The following is a 22,255-nucleotide window of genomic DNA, read 5'->3' as shown; positions in this document are numbered from 1 at the left end:
AAGATTTGTATTGCTCCATTCAGTGTCCCAGGCTCACATATCAATGTGAGATCATAGAAACATAAGCTGATGAAAGTGTGTGATGCTAACCAATACAATGAGTCCAAAATTAATATTTATTAATGACTCAGAATCTCAGGAAAATGGCATAGTTGACATTTTGAATATGCTGTAGCATTACCGAGGAACATATTTTTCCATTAGTCACATGGCCCATGAGTTCTAATCTTGCCCAGTTTCTAGAATAGCAGTTTGGTGAACTGTGCTGTTCTATCAGCAGCTGGCATTAGTGCTCTCTCACTTTATTCTATCACCTCTCTTCCTCTCCCTCTCCCCTGCTTAGGATTTTTTTAATTATGTTGCAGACAAAATCGATGAGTTCTCATCTGTTCTTTTGGAAACAAAATTACTTCAGAAGCCTGTAAATTTACCACTTTCAAGGCTGGAAATTTCTCTGTGTCACACAACTTGAGATATCAGGGGGAAAATCCACAATTCACTTTCATGTCCTTGATGCCAACAGTGATTTGTTGGGAAAGGCTGGGTCTAATTCCAAGGCAAAGATCCTGTGTTTTCTTAGCATCAATAAGAGATTGCTATAGGAGGGAGTAATCTAAAACATAAGATTAGGACCGCTTATCTTCCTGTTGGAGAAAATTATCCTTTTCCAAGTGAATTTTCCTTTAGGGCTAATGACTGTCTAGTATTTGCCACATTTCCTCATTTGGCATATGTGAGAACAGCATAATATTTTATCAAAATCATACAGAGAACATCCAGGACATTATAAAGATAAAAGAAGCACACAATTCAACATACTCCAAAGTAGTGTCAAAAGTGTTTTTCATATCTAAAGCATTTTGAAATAATACCTGATTGCTGTGCTTTGCTAACCAGCTGGTTTTTAGGATTAAGCAAAACTAATAAAGATCCATTTGATGATTAGTATGTCTCTGCTACCATGATGTAATTTATGCATTTTAGCTCACTTATTCACCATCATAATTCTATGGGGTTGGTACTATTATTATTCTCATTTTATGTGTCAAGAAACTTGGGTGGTAAGTTAGATAATTTGTCTACATTTTACAAAAGTAATAAGGCACAGAGCCAGGAATTAAACCTAGATAGTTCAAGAAAAAAAAAGTCCCTGGATTCCTAAGCTTATGAGATCAAAAGAGTCTTAGTTCATGTTTTCTGAAATGAAAATAGGGTAATTCAGGTACTTTATCGATAATTCATATTGCATAAAGCCCTATAATAAGAGTAGGGTGGTATAACCTTAGGAATATAGTGAGAAATATAGTAAAAGAAGTCTCACCTTTATTACAATGTCAAAGATAAAGCAAACAAGAATGAGTTAGTAGCAAACATAAAACCTATACCCAGTGTGTGTGTGTGTGTGTGTGTGTGTGTGTATTTTAAGCACTCTGGGGTGATTTAAGAGCCTATTATGGGGCTGGCGCCGCGGCTCACTAGGCTAATCCTCCGCCTAGCGGCGCCGGCACACCGGGTTCTAGTCCCGGTCGGGGCGCCGGATTCTGTCCCGGTTGCCCCTCCTCCAGGCCAGCTCTCTGCTGTGGCCAGGGAGTGCAGTGGAGGATGGCCCAGGTGCTTGGGCCCTGCACCCCATGGGAGACCAGGAAAAGCACCTGGCTCCTGGCTCCTGCCATCGGATCAGCGCGGTGCTCCGGCCGCGGTGCTCCGGCCGCAGCGCGCCGGCCGCGGCGGCCATTGGAGGGTGAACCAATGGCAAAGGAAGACCTTTCTCTCTGTCTCTCTCTCTCACTGTCCACTCTGCCTGTTAAAAAAAAAAAAAAAAAAGAGCGTATTATGTATCATTTGCTCTTGGCATATTCTCAAGGAACTGAGCATTACTATTGGAATAAGCCAATCAAGAAAATACTCTAGCAAAGACATCACTGTGGATTTTCTTTACCACTGGCCCCTTCCTATTTGCCAAGATTGGCAACACATGAATATTATTTATTTTCCACTTGTTTAAGAATAATGCTTGCTGCCTTTCTCTACCAGTACTCATGTCATGTAATGCCTTTGGGAAAAAATAGCCAACTAAGAAAACACAAGCACATCTCTGTCTTCAGAACAATTATCATGGAAACAGCTGCTTTCAGGGACTGATTATCTTCTGTGACTTTGTCCTTATCAGTCTGCTATAAGCTCTAAGAAAAAACTAATAACAACAATTAAACAACACAACAGTGGACAAAGCAGCATCACTGATTTTATTAGCTCCTGAATTTCTCTGCTGTATGTGTACAAACTGAAGTAAATCGTGTCTTTGAGTCCCCAGCATCCATTCCACTCAAGATACCACCTCCAAGCCCATTGCCAATCACTGCGCAAGGAACAGATATCTGATACATTTCTGGCCAATGAAAGGTGAGAGCAAGTGTTGCAAGTACCTTTTGAAATAGGTTTCTTCACTCCTTTGGAGGAGTCAAAGGAGGAGACAACATCTTCTGTCCTCTGGACCTTTCTACCTTGGGAGATGTTTATGTGGCACTACTTTGCCAACCCACAAACAGAAGAGATGCCATTCTGAAGGCAAAGCTGACACACTGAGAGTGGTGGATCACAGAGACAAATTTACCCCTGGGCCCTTGATGGATCGCACAGCTCTTGGACCCAAACAACCTCTGCACTGCTTGTTACGTTCAATAAACATCTTTCTTGACCATTATAATTTTAGACAGCTTTTCTAGTTAGTTGCAGCTGATACACCGAATAAATAAGCACTCCTCAGTTCAAAACTGTGGCCAGTGCAGAAGCCAGCTCACAACCCAATAATAACCACATATTTGGACATGCTTTGCTCCATTCAAATAGGTGAGCTATGGATCCGATTACCAAATAAATATTATAAAACACAAAGTAAATACAGTCATAGGTAACTTACTAAATACACAGGATGGATGGCAGTCTTTAAAAAAGCTGGGTTAATCTCTCTTTCTTACATCAATAGCATTTGGAGCCACTCCACTCCCTGAGGTCGTCTCTGCTTTGTCTCTACCTACATGTTTGCCCTTTGGAGGAATACACTGGTACGGGGAGAGGGAAATCACTCAGCTTTCTTTTTCTCCCAACACAGCTGTCCTTGCTAGTTAGTTGAGATTTTAGTTTGCTTTTCACAAACACAAATGTATAACCAAAGAGTAGTTTATGTACCTTAGATAATCACAACACCTTTTTCCGGAAAAGTGCCAGGCCCCTTCTTGAGAATTCTCTCATTTGTCCTTATAATAGCCCTAGAAGAGACTCTGTAGGTTTTTTCCAGTAAGCCACTCAACATGGATCCTTGACAGAAATCGCATCACTGACAAGCTCTGTGTGTGGGACTTGACTTCAGCTTTCTTGCTCCATGATCTGTGCAGAAAGAAAACACAGGTAAAGTTGGCCCAATATCTTCTGACTTGGAATACAGTGGGTGTTTGGGCTCTGGATCTGGGTTTTAGTACTTTGTTTACTGATAGCTCTAGACTAAGAAAGCAGAGTTGGTGCAAAGCAGGGTATTTGACCCTTATAATAACTATGTCCCTGCATGCTGTGGGAAGGCTGGGTCCAGGAACCACTACCGAGGTCCTAGGGTAAGGATGGGGGCTCTCCCTACTTCTTTAGCAGCCTTGATTCAGTTACTTTCTGAAGGCATGCTGGAACTCTGGAGTTCTGCACCTCCGACCCCCTTGCCTCTCCCCTCTTTAATTCTTGCCCTTTGATTTTATTCCATAGATACCTCAGACACAAAGACTAGTGGAACATGTGGTCTGCGTTGGTGTGGTGGGTCATTATTCTACTTCCTTTTCTAGATACTTTTCCTCTCCAGTGAAAATCTGAATTGATTGGTTTGTTAACATAAGGGGAAATAAATCTTATTCAATGACTTCCAAGAGTACATTTAGTCAGGCTAAGGTGAAGCTAGCGTGATAAAGCAAGATATAATATTAACTGCTATCACAACCTGACCTCATGCTCTTTTCAGCTATAAGACTAGCAATGGCTTAGCACAATTCAGTCAAGATGATTTTTTCAAAACACAATATATGTAATTGATATTTAAAACTTAAATTGACTTACACAATGCTTAAAAGCCAAACTGATCATCGTTTCTCACCAACAACTTTCCATTTGCCATTTATGATGATAAAACCAATGAAATCTGACTTTCTGTATTTTCTTCATAGTCTACCAATACACACATTGTACCTGTAATAAAACCTGCCCATGGCTCTCAGTGACTTACAGTCATGTTAGCAAAGTGGGCCAGTGTTTTCCTGATGTGGTTTCTGCCTCTCCTCTCTTACTCCTTGCACCTTGGTAAAACAGATATGACTCTGGCAATCACCAGCTATTGACATTGAACATTGTACTTAAATAGCCCATTTTTTTTTGTTTCCATTATGTTGATGGAGATTATACTCAATAAGATAGGGGACTTGGGGAATTAAATTTGATTTTACATGTTTGTGTGTGTATACTTGTGCATATATTTCTGAGGATACTTCAAAAAGTGTGTGGAAAAGTGAAATTAAAAGATGCTCATTGTGGGGAAAATTTTTGAGCTCCATGCATAATATTTTGTAGTATGTATTTCCTGTGAGATTTCTGAAGGTCTTAGCATGCATGATTTCAAAATTTTTTTGCACCAAAAAAAATTTACCTTGAATACCATTTCCATGAACTTTTTGAAACACTCTTATATATACATAAAAACATATATGCAGAGTTACTCATAAGTAGCTTGTCTAAAATAATTTTTCCAGGAAAGCTGGAATCATAGTACTCATTATTTTTTTGTAAAATGACAAAAATACTAATATTTATCAGACAGCCCCATGCATCAGAAATTGAGCATTAGATTGTTCAATAAATTAATAGTTGCTGAAAAAAATGTTAGTTTCCTCTACTTCACAGCCACAGGTTTAACAAATATTACTTCCCTTTTTATTCACAGCACATGAGCAACTAGATTTAAGTACTTTGGCCTCCAGACTGGCATATAACTGGCATGAAAAGTAACCAAAACCTCAAATTTGATGTATTTCTGACATATATGAAGGGAGTTTGATAGAGGTACAGGAGGGAGTGAGATGAGGAGGGCAGATGTGGAAGAAAGAATAGAAAGTAAAGGATGCGAGGAGAGTGGCATTGGAGAAACCATCCTGGAAGTTCCTGATTGGCATGAGTTCTCTCTCCTCTCCCTAGACTTGTGAAAAACCACTGACATAAAAATCGGAGAAAATCAGTCACATCAATCAAATGAGAGGGACATCATTCAACACTAAGCACCTACTGGAAATAGCAGTGACTTCTGCAAATGGCCTCACACTCCAATTAAAACTTTTGCATTTTTTCATAATAAAATATCTATTTCACATCTTTGAAAAAGTAGGCCGAACTTTGGAGGATAACATAATGTAACACTGAACTTTTAAAAAGCATTTCTGAACTTCAGCAGAACTTGGGCTGCTAGTTAGAGATACAGGTTTCTGAATTCATCTCAGAATATTCTAAAAGAGTGAGGTCTGAGGCAATGTTCAGGAACCACCACTGTAAGAGGCTCCTCAAGCTAGGGATCATGTGGTCGGTAAGTATAATTTGAGAAAGAATACCCCAAAAAGGAGGAGCCAAGATTATTAAGAACATAAGGTGAATGCTTGTACAATCAAGACTAGAACTTAGCTTTCATGTACCCAGAAGCTGAGGGGGGGAATGGGAGCACATTGAATCACATGGGTTTTATTCTGCTGCAGAAAATATCAAAATCAAAACAATTCCTAAAGGTTGTGCAAAAAAGCAAAACTTTCTCCAAAAACTAAACTAAAGGAAGAAGGTTTGCTTAGAACATGGCTGAAGGAAGACTAGGGAACATTTCTAACAGATCTTTAATGTAACTTTTCAAAGATCATAAAAGGTTAAATCAGGTGAGCTTTTTACAAATGGTTAAAATTAGTAAAACTCAGTGAGTTTCCTTTAAAAGATAAGATGGTTTAGAAGAGTTGATTTCTTGGGGTCGGTGCTGTGGTGTAGCAGGTAAAGCCGCAGCCTGCAATGCCAGCATCCCATATGGGCACCGGTTCGAGTCCTGGCTGCTCCACTTCCGATCCAGCTCTCTGCTATGGCCTGGGAAAGCAGTAGAAGATGGCCCAAGTCCTTGGACTCCTACACCCATGTGGGAGACCTGGAAGAAGCTCCTGGCTCCTGGCTTTGGATCGGTGTGGCTCCGGCCATTAAGGCCATCTGGGTGTGAACCAATGAATGGAAGACCTCTCTCTCTCTCTCTCTCTCTCTCTCTCTCTCTGCATCTCCATCTCTCTCTGTGTAACTCTGACTTTCAAATAAACAAATAAATGTTGATTTCTTATGATTTAACATTTGTGTTGAACTTGGAGATCTTCTCAAAATAGTTTGGCTGCCTTTGAAATTCTCTTAATAGAATTTCAGCATTTTAGAAATTTAGGGGAAATTTTTCATTTCACAAAGAAGGAAGTAGAAACGCAACAGTATGATAGTAGTTTTACCCCACAAAGGGCAGTGTCACCAGCTGCAGAAGTGTAGACAAGCTGCTTTAATTTTATTTTTCATAAATTTTATTTTTAAAATTAAAATTTCTTCATTTTCCTTATTAAAAATGTCATTAATGAGGCTATGAACATCAACAATTACATTTTATAGAGGTAGCTTACTTATTTATCTTCTCTTTCATGGCATTATCTGGAATTTTTTTAGTTTAAAAGAGTGATAGAGAGAGACAGAGATAGAAAGCCACAGACAGAGACAGAACAAGAGAACAGAGACTGATCTTCTATCTGCTAGCTTACTTCCTAAATGCCTGCAACAGCCATGGCTGGACCTGTCCGAAGCCAGAAGCCAGGAACCATATCCACATCCTCAGTGTGGGTTTCAGGGGCCCAGCTACGTGAGTCATCATTTGCTGCTTCCCAGGCACATTAGCTGGAAGTTGAATCAGAAGCAAAGGCCAGACTTGAACCCAGACACCATACTATGGCAAGAGTGCATCCCAAGTGCAAATTTAACATTGTGGGCTACAATGCCTGCCTCATCCTGACAGCTTATTTATGTTTTAAGATCTTTCAGCCCCCGTTGCTTTAATTTTTTCTACTACAGCTCCATTGTTTTAGCATCATTTTGTGTCTTCAGCTTATCCTTTAATTATTTTGGGCCATAAATGCAACTTTTAGTCCTTTAATCCATCTTATCCGTTTTTACACTGACAACATGATATACTCACTTCAGCATTTTTCCAGAACCATTTCTGTCACGCTTCCAGCTGTAAAACTCTGCCTACTCAGCGCATCGGCAAGGACAGAAGCAGATCCAAAGCTGCTCACTGAGAAAATCACGGGCTTTCCCAGCATGTGCCTGGCAGTGCTCCCTCTGAAGAAGGAGCAGCCTCCCTCTGCAGGGGAATCCTGTTTGCCTCCTCAGTTTCTGTAACAGGGCAACCTGCTCACTTGGTTTTAGACTTGTCATCCTTAGCCAGGATGTGACTTCAAATCATCATTTTGACATGAATTACTGGAACTCTGTCGAGGAGGCAAGCCCTATACCCACACCTTGAGGTGCCCCAGAGAGTCTCCTAGCAGCACATGGGAACACCCGCACGGTCCAGGCAAACCTCAAGTCTGAGATTTCTGTCTGTCTTTACTGTAAAAATGCTGAGCCCAGGAGGCTCAGAGCTAAGTGTACATTCTAAAAAGAGGAAGGGGTATCTGATATATCTTCTCCATTTTCCTTGTCTTTATTTTTACAATGATTTATCAAAAAATAAAATGCCATTTGACATCAGTTTTTAAAAAGAGGTGGGGTATATTAAATAAAAATCAAATCCCTCTAAGTTTATTGTTTAAAAGATTTAGTGATACTTAAGCATGATTCTATGCTTCCTGTAAGTGAACCACTTTTCTCCAGGACTAAACATAATTGTATAATGAAAATAAATGGCAAACATTGAAGTTGGAAACACAGTTTCCTCATTTTCCAGCAAAGAAAAGAGGGGATAATTAACTTGTGCAACAGCACATGACTAGTTGGCTGGCGCCGCAGCTCACTTGGCTAATCCTCTGCCTGTGGCGCCAGCACCCTGGGTTCTAGTCCCATTTGGGGTGCCGGATTCTGTCCCGGTTGCTCCTCTTCCAGGCCAGTTCTTTGCTGTGGCCCGGAAAGGCAGTGGAGGATGGCCCAAGTGCTTGGGCCCTGCACCCGCATAGGAGACCAGGAGGAAGCACCTGGCTCCAGGCTTCGGATGGGTGCAGTGTGCCGGCCATAGCGGCCATTTTGGGGGTGAACCAACGGAAAAGGAAGACCTTTCTCTCTGTCTCTCTCTCTCTCACTGTTTAACTCTGCCTGTCAAAAAGAAAAAAAAAAAAAAAAGACACATGACTAGTAAATGTTCCTACTGAATACAATGACTTGCTTCTTTGGGAAGAGCAATCAAATAACATTTTACCTATATACTTCTCTAGCTTCATCCTATATGCTTTTCTTTAGTCAAACTGGTCTATTTGCCATTTCCTGAAAGTCTCCAGTCTCTGGTATCTGGCATTAAAGAGTGTTCTCTAAGCCTAAAATAACATTCACCACAAGTCATTGCCTATTAAATCCTTTGCATACTCCAAGGCTCATCATACCCCAATTTCAAGTCAGAAGTGATTTTTTTTTAATTCCTCTGAACTCCTGGAACACACACATGTTGTCTTTAAAATTCATACAGTCATTATAATAATCTCTCTTCTGTTGTTATTGAAGAGGTGTCTTATTGCTTCTATTTTTATTCTTAAGTTACTTGAGGTTAAGGACTTATTGACTGCCTACCACATTAGGAAGGAAATTATTAAATATCTGTTGAACACAGTTACCCAAAAGAAATGTTCCATCGAATATGATATCTACTACGTTAAGAATAGAGCACTTAAAAAGTGATTAGATGCCAAACTCACTGGGATTAAACATGACAATAGGTCTGCTCTGATTTCATCATCATTTAAAAAAATCATCTATTATTTTTCACTTTATGTTTCTGTGTGGGAGCAAACTGTTGAAATCCATACTTAATGTATACTAAGCTGATCTTCTGTATATTAAGATAATCGAAAATGAATCATGATGTGAATGGAAGGGGAGAGGGAGTGGGAAAGGGGAGGGTTGTGGGTGGGAGGGACGGTATGGGGGGGAAGCCATTGTAATCCATAAGTCGTACTTTGGAAAATTATATGCATTAAATAAGAGTTTAAAAAAAATAAAAAAAAAATAAAAAAAAAAGAAATGTTATAAAAAAAAAAAGAAATCATAAAAACTTGTGAATTAAATATGCTTGAAAATTTGTACACTGCATTTAAAGCAGCTGCTCCTAAAGAAAGATCAATTAAACAGCATTTTTTAAAATTTAAAAAAAAAAAAGAAATAATATTTTGAATATATTAGTTTATATACAATATCTCTTTAATGAAATTAATTTAACTTTTTATTTTAATGCTGGCATCTAGAAAAATTTAAAATATGTTTCCTTTTATATTTCTATCAGAAGGTTCTTGTCTCTTATATACCTTTCTGTTTTATATCACCCTTTTACAAATGATCAAATCCATAAAGAAGTGTTTGAATTAATGGGGGCCGATTTCCTATTTTTAGATTCTCTAGAAAGGGGAACAGGGTATCTCTGGATCAATAGTTCTTCTATTTTTACCTAGTCAGATGGTTGCTTTTGCCCTTAACTCAGGATCTGGAGCCAAGAAACAGTATAGTGAAAAAGCTAATTTGTTCTTACGCAAATATTGTGTGTGTGCACAAGGTGCAGCAAAACCCACATTTACATCTGACTGTAAGAGAATTACAGAAAGATTTCTATTTTAAACAGAAAGCAAATTGCACTCTTGCCAACTCTTGATCTGTATTCCCATCTTCACATCAGCCCCAACAGAGGGCCCTTTGAGCTGCCCTCAACCACATTTCTCCTGCTGCTGGCTGGTGCTGTGTGCTTCAGGCAGTTTCTTTCCAGGCAAACACAGACTGTTTACTGACTGTAATCAAAATGACAGCACACTGTTTTCACAACTGAGTGTTGAGAGTCGATTGCCTTTTTCACTTGGCAACCCGAGGGAAATTTAGAACTAAGATCTTAAGGTACAACTTCTATCACTTCAAGATGGTGGTCTACATGTTATCTGCACTCTGTTGAGGTTTCGAATACAGAGGTCCGGGATTTAGCTAGCCTGCAGCAGGAGGGATTTAATCATTGCCTTCAGATCAGGACATGTGGCAAACTCCACTGGAACACAGCATGATTTAGGAGGTTGTGAATTTTGGCTGCCATGTGATTTTTCATTTTTCACCCAACCACACGAGGAGGCCTTTTCTAATAAGCATGCTTTGTGAAAACCTGGTTATGATGCTAGCGAATCACGTCATCCACAGACACAGGGCATTGTAATAGAAAAACATGCCTGCTCTATCTTGTTTGGAAACAAGAGCTAATGAGACAGGAAGTAAGAGAGAGGAGAACAAGGAGCGGAAGATGGGTTGTGATTCAGGCATCCTGTATTCTAGTCTCTGCTATCCCTTGCTGTGATACAGTGAGCACTCAAGATCTCAGGTATTGAGTGTCTCATCTATAAAAATGAAGGGAGAGGAGGGAAAGGGAGTAGTTAATTTTAAGTGCTTTTCTTTTCTTTTTTTGACAGGCAGAGTGGACAGTGAGAAGGAGAGAGAGAGAGAAAGGTCTTCCTTTGCCATTGGTTCACCCTCCAATGGCCGCCACGGCCGGCGCGCTGCGGCCAGTGCACCTTGCTGATCCGCAGGCAGGAGCCAGGTACTTCTCCTGGTCTCCCATGGGGTGCAGGGCCCAAGCACTTGGACCATCCTCCACTGCACTCCCTGGCCACAGCAGAGAGCTGGCCTGGAAGAGGGGCAACCAGGACAGAATCCGGCACCCCGACCGGGACTAGAACCTGGTGTGCCGGCGCCGCAAGGCGGAAGATTAGCCTAGTGAGCCGCGGCGCCGGCCAAGTGCTTTTCTTAATCTCTAATACTATACAGGTGGGCATTTGGCCTAGCAGTTAAGGTACCAGTAAAGTCAACCATCTCCCACATAATCGGGCCTAGGTTCAACTTCTGGCTCCTGCTCTTGAATCCAGCTTCTTGCCTGGGAGGCAGCAGTAACTGCTGCCCAAGTAACTGGTTTCCTGCCACCCACATGGGAGACCTGGGTTGAGTTCCCAGCTCCTGACTCCAGCCAGGGCTCTGGCCAGTGAAAGCCTCTGGTAAGTAAACCAGTTAATAGAAGGCTTTCTCTCTCTCTCTCTCTCTCTCTCTCTCTCTGTCTCTCTCCCTTTCTCTATTTCCCCTTTACTCCCCACTTTGGGGGTCCAGAATAAGTGTGCTTCATATATTTACCTTCTGAGACAAAAAAGGATCTTAGGGTAAAACAATATTCTATACTTTGAACAAGGGTCATCAAATTCTGTACTAATCATGTTACTGAGGTAGGTGCTATGCCTATTAGAAATATCTATTTCTAGGCCAGCGCCGTGGCTCAATAGGCTAATCCTCTGCCTGCGGCGCCGGCACACCGGGTTCTAGTCCCGGTCGGGGCGCCGGATTCTGTCCCGGTTGCCCCTCTTCCAGGCCAGCTCTCTGCTGTGGCCAGGGAGTGCAGTGGAGGATGGCCCAGGTGCTTGGGCCCTGCACCCCATGGGAGACCAGGAGAAGCACCTGGCTCCTGCCATCGGATCAGCGTGATGCGCTGGCCACAGTGCGCCAGTCGCATCGGCCACTGAGGGGTGAACCAACAGAAAAAGAAGACCTTTCTCTCTGTTTCTCTCTCTCACTGTCCACTCTGTCTGTCAAAAAAAAAAAAAAAAAAAAAAAGAAGTATCTATTTTTAGAAAGCTCTGGTGAACTAAATATTTGCATAGATCCTCTTCAGCTAAAGTTTAAACTGTTTTTTGATGAATAAGTAATATGTATGCCTTGAGTAGAACATAATTTGAAGGTTGGTTGTTGAAAGGAACTATTCACTGAAATCTTTATAACTCTGGATATTCAACTCTGTGCATTTGATTTCTTCATAAAATAATAATATGAGAAATCTACTCATCTGAGAAACTACCTAGAAGTTGAAGATTTAAAAAAAAAAATCCTACAAGCATTTAAGCCTAGTTTTTATTGAAAGACAATTGGTGACTTGGTTAAATCCCACCAAATTAAGGCATTTTAAATAAATACAATGTGAAAAAATGTCTTTTTTTGGATTTGAATTCAAGACACAGAGAATGTGTATTTTTCCCTTAGCTACTAGGTATATCACTGGCACGAAAATAGAGCAAGGGACTCTTTGCTCTGCCCTGGTTTAGGTGTGGATGATGCCACTCACTGCAGTGGGGACACACAGCAGCAGAAGGTCTCTGCAAGAAAAGGCAGGAAGGATGCTATACAGTACTCGATTTCTTTGAAGCAGAAGAGAGCCAAAATGCTACAGGTAAGAGAAAATTACCTGTGATGCAAAATTTTATTTTAAACAGGAAATACAGCTACCAAACTGCTAACTGGGGCTGAGAAGACTGGTAGGGGCTGTCTGCCTTTGTCTTTCCTGGGACACAAAATTTAGTAAGTAAGAAATTGGCTATGGGAGGGCAGCAAGGGAGGGGAAAGCTAGGAGGTGTGGAAAGAAGAAAATGCCAGGGGAGACTGATGGCCCACCATAGTGGGGGCTGCCACCTGCACTGTCTCTTCAAGGCTATAGATGATTCAGGATCTTGGGAAAATTGCTTATGCCAAACTGGACACTGAAATCACTCATACTTCAAACTCCCTCCCTTTTGAAAAATTAATATAGAAATTTCAGGTTTACAGAAAAATTGATTGGAAGGTACAAATAGTTCTCATATAGAGTTGCCCCTTTTTGTGTCTTAAATATTTAGTCTTCAAGATTTTTATGCAGAAATAAATTGAGAGAATCAATAGAAGATATTTTATTATGCATAAAGCTCCCTAAATTTAGCTTTCCTGTAGGATATGGCTTATTTAAAAAATGTATATTATTTCTTGATTAAGTTGATCTCATAGAGTGTTGTCACCACTATAGGGCATTTAATGGGACATTTAAAAGAAACGTGCCTTCCCATGATTCAGGGTCATTTTTAGTTACAAAGCAAAATTAGGTCTTCTGGATGTATAAGAGACAGCACACAATTGTTTTGCTGGTGTATTTAACTCTTTGGTATTAATTTGCATAGAGATCTGCATCATGATTTGCATGTGCTCTGCCACTTTTCATTTACTCCTAAGCTTTACCCCTTTCTTTTCAAAGTATACTAAATGATTTTGAACAAGAAGCTGAAATGTTTGACCCAAGAGAGTCATTAGTTTTTATAGTTGTCACTACGTTTGCAGAGGGAATGTTATAGCAATAACCTATATGATCCACTCACCAGACTGAGTCATTTAAGTTTTTTCTTCAAAAAGCTTTCCTTTCTTGGTTCAGGCTATTATTATTATGATTAGTTTACTGATTTATTATTTGTATATTTGTTGTAGACGATCCAAGCATTTTGTGTATAAAGGTATGGGGTAATTTTTTTAAGTAAATGATTCAATCCTTGTGTGAGAACCCAAGCACTACGTAAGAGGCATTCATCATAAACTTGATCTCAAACATGATATTTCTTCTCTTTTCTAAAAAGTCACCATCCACCTGCTTCAAAATATAGATAGTCTGTATTGGAGATTAAATGAAGTTCTTCTGTATGATGAAAATTTTACAGAACAGGATGAGAAAATATAAGAAGTGGTGAAGAAAGAAAGCTAAGCATGAATATTAAATGATGATCTTCCAGAGGAAACAGTTTAGGATATAATCTGCTCTGAGGGACATACAGACTGTTTTATGAATGGCTACCACTGTCTCCTCCCAGTTGTGAAACGGACCCCAAAAAAACCAACATGGAAAAACAGCTGGGTTGTTACCCTAGAAAACGTCTCTTTAAAGAGTTGAAAAAACTGATTCACTTCAGCAATGGAATCCCTGTTAAGAAATGCAATTAATTATTAATTCCACTTAGCTATTAGATTAAGTCACTCCCTTTTCAGAAATACCATGTTTTGAAAATACATTTTAAGTGCATTTTGGTTTTACAAACTTTGTTGATTTATAGAATCTGCCTTTTTTCTAAATCTGTCAAAATTGCACTTTCAAAAAATTGGAAATCAATGTGTTTTATTTCTAGCTCGATGACTTGGACATTCATTAGGCCTGGACATTTCAACAGGCCCTCTCTTATTTGATTATTTAAGGCTCAGTTCTCAAGACAGCGATTTCTAAGGCACAGAATAAAAAAGGTAGATCTCCAGTTGAAAAAATGAAGTTTACTGATGATAACTTCCAAGTGTGCACAATTGTTCAGATGTTTAACATGCAAAATAGACCATAAAACCAGCTGGTCAACTTTCAGAGTTAAAGATAAGGAAACTATTTATATAGAAAAATGCTTAAAACATACAGAATAAATGCCATCCTGTTCCACCAAGACAGAAGTGGACACAAATTTCTCCTATTATTTTCTTAAGTATTTGCTATGTCATTACATATCACAGGCTGACTCATTAGCATTTTGAAATTATTTTGAAAGTCATCTGTCAGCTATTTTTCACTTCTCCAGGCAAGTTTTCATTAGCTCCTCTTCTTTTCATTTGCCTTCCTCTAGCCAACTTGTTGCAAACCTGCCTCCATATTTGAACTATTCTTGCAGAGCTTCCAAAAATTATTCCAAAGCTTTAAAACAATATGCCCACCCTCAGCCATGAGAGAATGTAACTGAGATGGCCTAACACAGAACCCAGTACTGCACTTTTTCAAGCTCCCCAGGTCCACGGCTGTGAGCCATTTTGTGAATGAGCTCATGATCTACCTCTTTGTATTTTCTCTGACGTTTGTGTATCTCTTTCCTTTTAGCTGTTTTTCTCCTGTAGTTTTTCTTAGTAAGGTTTTACAAATCTAGTTTTTTTTTTTTCCTTTCTCATTTTGCTTTTCCTTCTTGATTCTCTGCTTACTGGTCAAGAAGTTCTCATTACATGTGTTTGATTTACATTCTCACCCAATACCATCCAGATTTTATGGCAAGGAGAGAGAACACAACATACTTTGGCCTGTGTAAGTACATAAAGATTGATGACAGAACCTTCTGCCATTGGATAAAGCCAATATTAATCAAGAATTTATTTTAACTATAATCAATATCAGCAAGGGTTAAAGACAAGAACTTTTAGAACTTTGGGACCATAAATAGGACTCAAGAACATGTGAAGATCTTGTTCTTCAATTTCACAGCTAAAGGATATATTTATCCTCAATTTTAAACTTTAAAGAAAAATTTCAATAGTTGCAGAACAGAGCAAAAGTGAGAATTTTACATACAGTCCCAACAAGATGTCAACAGCAAGGGAAGCATTAGTAACAATAGGAAAAAGAAGGAAAAGCACCCATGATGCTAATTAAAGTGCCAGTGCCATGGTAGTGTAGATGTCAGCAGGAAAAGCAGACACCTGAGAGATGACACATGGTCTAATCAAGGATTTGAAATTCGCAAGATGGAGAAATGGCAATGGGTCGAACTCAATCGTGGATATGAAACCCAAGGAAAGGCACTCCCTCTTCATGAGGATTACAGTTTCCTGGCTGGGCAGGCAAAAGGGAAGCAGAAGAGAAACTAGTTATCCCCTGGCCAGATCATGCCTGTAGTTGTGTCCTGTTGGATTTATCCTGCACTGTAATTAATACTGACATGATTTTAGAAGAGGGAGATTTCTGTTAAGAATCTATTTGATCCAACAACCTCAGCCATGCAAAGGAGTGTCCCCTTCTTTAACAGGATCAACATGCAACATCACTTCACACTAATATGAGTTCCATGAAAACACCTGAAGCATCAATGGTGAGGTAGAAGAAAAATAACTTACAAGGAGAAGAATGAATGCCACAAGCAGAAATACAAAGGAGACCGAGAACTACCAGGTGACCAGCTCTCCAATGGAGGCTTACACTCAAAAATTCTGTCCAATTAAACTTTATGCCAACATAGGCTGAGTTCATGTCTAGAATGATAATGTCACTTCTTGGTAATTAGAAGTGAGATCACGTGAATTACTCCAGTTCAAACTCCTGAGAAAGGACAAAATGTTCTGTACAACCCAAATAAGAATGAAGTATATTCTGAATACCAGGAGATTAAAATTCCCAAAAGGGAGCTTCTTGGCAGAAAATGGCCAAAGTTATTTAAAGAGTGACTTCCCATCTTTGAATTCAGCCGTTGAATAAAACAATGTTAAACCACTCTTTAATAATTTAGGGACCATCATTTCTCTTCCTTTGCTCCAGCACAGAGCTTAATCATGTGAAGCGCTCCCTGTATGCAGAATCCTAAAGGAAGACAGCCTATTTCAGTTATTACAGAAATAACTCCAGGCTTTTGAAACGTTTCTCTGAACTAAAACAATCCCTGAAAATTCACTTATGCTACCACTGTCCCGTGTATGTTTATATACTCTGTATTTTACTAGTGTAAATCTGTATGTAAGTTACAGTTGTTCTTTATTCATAAATTGTGGGAAAAAATTCTCTAAAATTATTCCCATGACCATATCATTTAAAGTTCTGAGAAGAAATAGAGTATTAAAAAAAGCTATCAATAGCTAGGGCACATTTAAACTTGTGGTATCTATTCAGATAATTTAAATAATTCTTCAATGGCTAATTGTTTGCTTGGATGTAGACGCAAGGTTCATATACAAGTGCCTATCAGGCAGTTTAGAACAAAATATGCCCTTTCTTATCAAGACAGCAAGAGTTTATTTATTGTATTATTTAGTAATTAAAGATAAAAACTATTTTGTTCTGAAATTGGTGTTTATATATATATTATATCCTATGAAAATGTGTAACCAAAGAATTGAAAAATATTGTCATGTAAAGTTGAATTACAAAAGTGTCTTCCTAATCAGACAAATGTATAAACTTACACAATATGACATTTTCATTCTCAAATTTTATAACCAACTCAAAAATCTGCCTCAAGAAATAGTAATTCAGATGTCAAATTGTACATTGATCTGCCATAAAAATTGCTTATGGGGCAAAATTCAAGTGGAACTAAATGTTTATTCAAAATTCAAATTGATCAAAATTTAAAAACATAAAAGCACAGGAAAGAACTGTTATTATCTTGAATCATAATTCCAGAGTACATGAGTAGTTAATCCTCACAGTTTTGGAAAACTGATAAAACATCCATCACTATTAAGATGAGAATGAACACTATATTTTTAGAAGACAAATGAAACATTAATTCCCAACCATCACTGAATCACCATCTTTCTATATAGAAAGAAAAGAGAAAAAAGTCATCTGCACAGTTCCTCCCATAGTCACATGTCCTTTCCTTCATCAAAAAAAAATGTCAACACTTAGGCTTATGGATACTTTCGATCACTTCAAACCCAGGCATAAGGACTTGTAGAGCTGGGAGTGACCTAATGCCAAGGGAAGTGACTAACAACAACTTCCCCACCAGCACTGGCTAATCGAGAAAGCGTCCCCTCCTCCCCTCCCCAAGCTCTCAGTCATCTCAGAACTGTCTAATCATGATTCCATTAAGTCATCTTGGCTACCATGAAGATGAAGCTGACAGCACAGTTACTTGAGTCAGTTAAAAGAGGCCCAGGGTGGTTGAAGGGAAGGATTAGTAGGCCTGGGGTGCTGAAAGGTCATCGGAGTCCTAGCTCCTGATGGTCCCAGTAGCACACAGCTGTCAGGAGCAGGAAGCTGCACTTAGAGAAAACCTTTGGAGGGCAGCAGGGAGTTTGCAGTACAGCAACAATTTCATCAGGCACAATTTGCCTTTCCGCCTTTTGTGGAATCACTCACTAACAGGACTTAAACAGTAGAGTTTTTACTTTATCACATAACCAAGACATTCCTGGGCTTTGGGCTCTAACCTGGTGGTCATAGAAGTTATTTGGCATTTAACTGTGCTTTTCCATGAAACCTAGATTTCCTTTGTGAATCATCCCTGAGGTCTTCTGTGTAACAGGTAAATCTTACTAAGCCAAAGTGAAATAAAGCTCCTTGCTTCTATTTTGTTAAAAAAAAATAAAATGAGTTTGAAATGGAATCGATGATCACATCACTGGGCAAAAATACTGTCTTCTGGAAGTTATGAGAGTTCTGTGAACTCTCCAGGAAATGCCCAGGATGTGGCTTCTAACTGGTATTACTATAGTTGCATTTTGTTGTCATTTCAGCAAGGACACTCCTCTCTGGGATCAGAACCATTCACTCTTCAGCTACAGGTTTTCTTGGCAGTTTTATTTTATCCTTCCTGTTGTATGGAAAGTGTTTTACAACTGGCAATAATAATAACAATGATATCTGTTCCCTTTGGTGGTTATTTGGGGACCTCGGACCGGGGAAGAAGGAAAAGATGGATAAATATGTTCAGGATCTTTGCTAAGCACTGAATGGACATCATTTTATTTACAAAATCCTGTAGGAGGCATTACTATTCCTATTTCATAAATGATGTACTAGAGGCTCAGAAGGTTTAAATCATTTGTCAAGTAACCACTTCTCCATTTTGTCCCTTGCTGGTTTCCACCACAGAAGGCACTAGCTAAAGACCTTTACAATATCCCTATTTGCCTGCTTGTATCCCCATATCCAGTGCATCATTAATCATTATATATAATTTTGTGAGAGTTAAAGATACATTAAACTATAGTTAAGCTGAGAAATCAACTGGAGAAAAATCAAGATCAATTAGAATCCTGGGCTTCTTAAAATGAAAAACATACTTGTGTATCTTTGACTCTAATTCCCACTTTTTACAAAGAATTAAAATTCACTTCAGTGATAGCTGGTGTTTTTTATGAGGCAACACATCTCATTAGTAGCAGAACTTGAACTAGATCCCAAGACTTCCAGCTTGAGCTCAATAGATGTAACTCTACTACATAAAAAAATCAGTTTTATTCTTGACCTTACAAATGAAGCTAGCATCAGATCCCTTCAAGAAATAAGATACTCAAATCTGTTTGATACACCATTTAAACAAAGCAAGTTTATTTCTAAAAAATTTTCGAAGAGAACATCTTGTGAAGTGAAGACCTCTGCCTTCCTGTGTAGATGAGCAACTAAGATCATTACAGCTATCATGGCCCCTCCCTCCAATACAGAAACATAAAACTAACATTCAGGGCCAAAACACAAGCATCCATTCATGAATGTATACTGCTTCCATCAACCGGTTCTGGTGTTTACACAGAACAAAGTTACTCACATTCAGTCACCTGTACAGAAGCCAGGCGTGTGCAGTGCTCTCAAGTCAATTAACATCCGTTTCTGGGAACCCTTTCAAAAGAAACAGTTTCCTTTATATCCTATAGGAGGCTTTCCTATGAGGCCACCACTATTTTGAAATGTTTTTAGGAGGAGTATTACAGTTTCTTATTGTAAATCTTGAAAATGAAATATCAATATTTTTATGTCATTAGAAATGACAGTGCGGATGCCTCTCAGATTTGATTTTTGAAGCCCTTTTGGCCAGTCCTGGCTGCAAACCTGAGTTGAAAGCAAAGGTCTTTATTATATATACAGCACACGTTCGTCAGACTGAATGTGATGCAGGGTTTCTATGCAAATTCCTGCAAGCACTTATACCCTTACCTTTGTCATCATAAGCTGCATTACACTACCTGTTGTGTATGTACAAAAAGCTATGATTTTTCTAACTTGTATTTTAATTATTACTATAGATTTCCTGTCAAAAATTTCTTATTCTAAGCATGTGATTGCTAAGGGAAAAAATTATGTGTATGCTACAAAATATTTGAAAGACAACTATAGAAATTTAGATAATACATGAAATGAATTATTGGGGTTATTTTGTTCCTGATAATTAATAATTATAGTAATGATGATAATAACCTCTATTAAATCTACATAGAAAATATATGCAGGAATCAGCTTATGGGACAATTCATCAAGAAGATAAAATACTCTTTAAATCAATACATTGAAGATAAAAATTTAATATGAGATGAATATATTAAAAAGAAGTAGCACATTATAGAGCATATAAGGATCATTTATATTAGAAAGTTAAATTTCTTTGAATGGTTAGCGTTGGTGATTTTTTTCCCTCTATGAAAAGATTTTTAGGGAAAAATTATATTGTATTTCCAATAGCTAAACACCTCTATATTGTTATGACTCCCAATATTCATGGCCTCTCCAAAGCTCTTAAATGAAAGACCACAGCACAGAAAAGATAGTTCCAATCTCACTACACATTTATGCCAAAAATTACTGGAAACACTGGACATTTAAATAGATAATATACAAGACATGGAATTCATTAGGCTAGCTTCAAATATAATAAAAATATTATCTCTGAAAAGAACGGATCATAGCATCCGCATGTTTCACAAACACAAGATCATTAGTGCCTCCTCTGTACTCTAAGTCACCATTTCTAGACAGAGGCTCAATTTCCTTTGAAAGATAAAGAAATAGTGAGCAGTTTACACATCAAATGATGCCTTCCGTTCCTGTAATTTACATTCAAACAACATTAGGCTAAAAACAATAGCATGAAAAGGATTTTAAAATGTCCCGGCAGCTGGAGTCTATGGTACAAATAATGAAATGTTTTGTCAGCTTACCTGATAAGGCAGAGCCTTACGAATCACAGCATAACAAAGCCCTGCATCCAAGATGGTCAGAGTACAATGTGCCTTCCCCTGCAGTTCAGATTTTTGGCTAGAGAGGTTTACATATTAATTACAATTTTTTTCTTGTTTTGTCTGTGGACCAGAAAACAAAGAGACCTTTCCAGAATCCTCTCTGCTTATGCCTCCGCTTCCTGTTCTGAGATTCACTCTATGGTACCCAACATATATCAGAAAACAGCTTTCAGGAGGAAAAAAAAAAAAAAAAAAGTCTGGCGGCACTCAACGTAGTACCGCGCCACCTACTGGCAGACAGACAAAATGGACCAACAGGAAAAACATTCGCCTTTACCCAGTCACAGGGAAGAAGGTTAAACCTGTGTGGAACCATGGTTAATCATGAAAGTACTCTGAGAGGGAGAAAGGTGCTGGGGTATGATTTCCCGAGATACTAAACAGAGGCAGCCTACCTGCTACAGAAGTATATGCACAAAGGGAGCCTTCGGCACACTTAGTCATTGGTATCTCATTAAGATTTTTTCTACAATTTATAAATTTGCAGTAGTTTCACCAGTAAACTACTAAAACTTTAAAAAAAACTATTAATTATTTTCAAAAAATTAGCATTTTAGATTATCTTATGCCTTGCCCGTGGAGTTTTGTAAAATGTCTCTTGTGACTTGTTCTCATCTGAAAATATTTTCTCCTCGTGGGCTGTTTTGTCAAAGCAACTAAGATTGTACTCTATGGAGAACCATGTAGTGCAGGCTCACTGATGGACATTCTGTGTGGCTTCCCGGTAAAACATCTGAAAAAAATAACGTGTGGATGTGGAAAAATATTCTATGCTGTACTGAAACCAGGATAATTTAGATCTTTAAATTTTAAATTTTAAATGGCGTTTGTGTATAACATGTGGAACAGTTGAAATTCATCTTACAGGAGACAATTCAAGTCAATGGTTGTATATTATGTGTATAAATCTTTAAAATACTTCAAAATGTATTGTTTGTAAGGATATCAAAGCATACAATATACAGCAAAATAAAAATAACTATTAAAAGATTTCTCAAAGTGCTATTTTTGTTACTTTTAGACTGCTCATATTTACTTTAGAGAAAATAACTAATTTTATTAGTTTATCAAGAGTTAAATATGTTCATATTTATGAAGCAGCTGTATGATGGACAGTATGACGTCAAGCATTGTTAGCTCCGAAGGCAAAGATAGAAACAAACATGTCTGTCATTAAGAAGTTTTTTACAAAAAAGATAAATATCACTGATACAATATTTTCAATTCATGTGTTTAAGCAATATCATTTGCTTAGTTTTTAATTACAGCCCTCACTTTGTCTGATGGCAGAAAATAAATCTAATTCAATTCAAGTAAGCTGAATCACTTGAGACCTTTCTCAAGGACTGCAGGTTTATGATAAACCAGTGCATAATGTTCTTCTTCCAGCTCTGCTTCTCGTGGAGACAATCTAGGTTCAGGAATA

The 22,255-nt window shown here is 38.5% G+C and overlaps 1 protein-coding gene across 4 annotated transcripts in view; it reads right to left on the bottom strand.

Annotated features, from left to right (window-relative positions):
• Positions 1–21,022, bottom strand: part of SCN3A (sodium voltage-gated channel alpha subunit 3) — a 117,696-nt gene extending 96,674 nt beyond the window's left edge. For 3 of the 4 annotated variants that reach the window (XM_051848557.2, XM_051848559.2, XM_051848562.2), the window contains exons 1-2: positions 20,749–20,988; positions 3,190–3,387 (exon numbers count right to left, since the gene is read on the bottom strand). The gene's annotated coding sequence lies outside the window, so the exon portion shown is untranslated. Of the gene's footprint in view, positions 1–3,189; positions 3,388–20,748 lie in introns of all 4 variants that reach the window. The other variant, XM_070070740.1, reaches the window with a different exon arrangement.
• Positions 21,023–22,255: the final 1,233 nt, after the last annotated feature.

The sequence above is a fragment of the Oryctolagus cuniculus genome, chromosome 3, assembly GCF_964237555.1.
Source record: "Oryctolagus cuniculus chromosome 3, mOryCun1.1, whole genome shotgun sequence".
Classification (NCBI taxonomy): domain Eukaryota; kingdom Metazoa; phylum Chordata; class Mammalia; order Lagomorpha; family Leporidae; genus Oryctolagus; species Oryctolagus cuniculus.
This window is presented reverse-complemented; position numbering and strand designations above follow the sequence as displayed.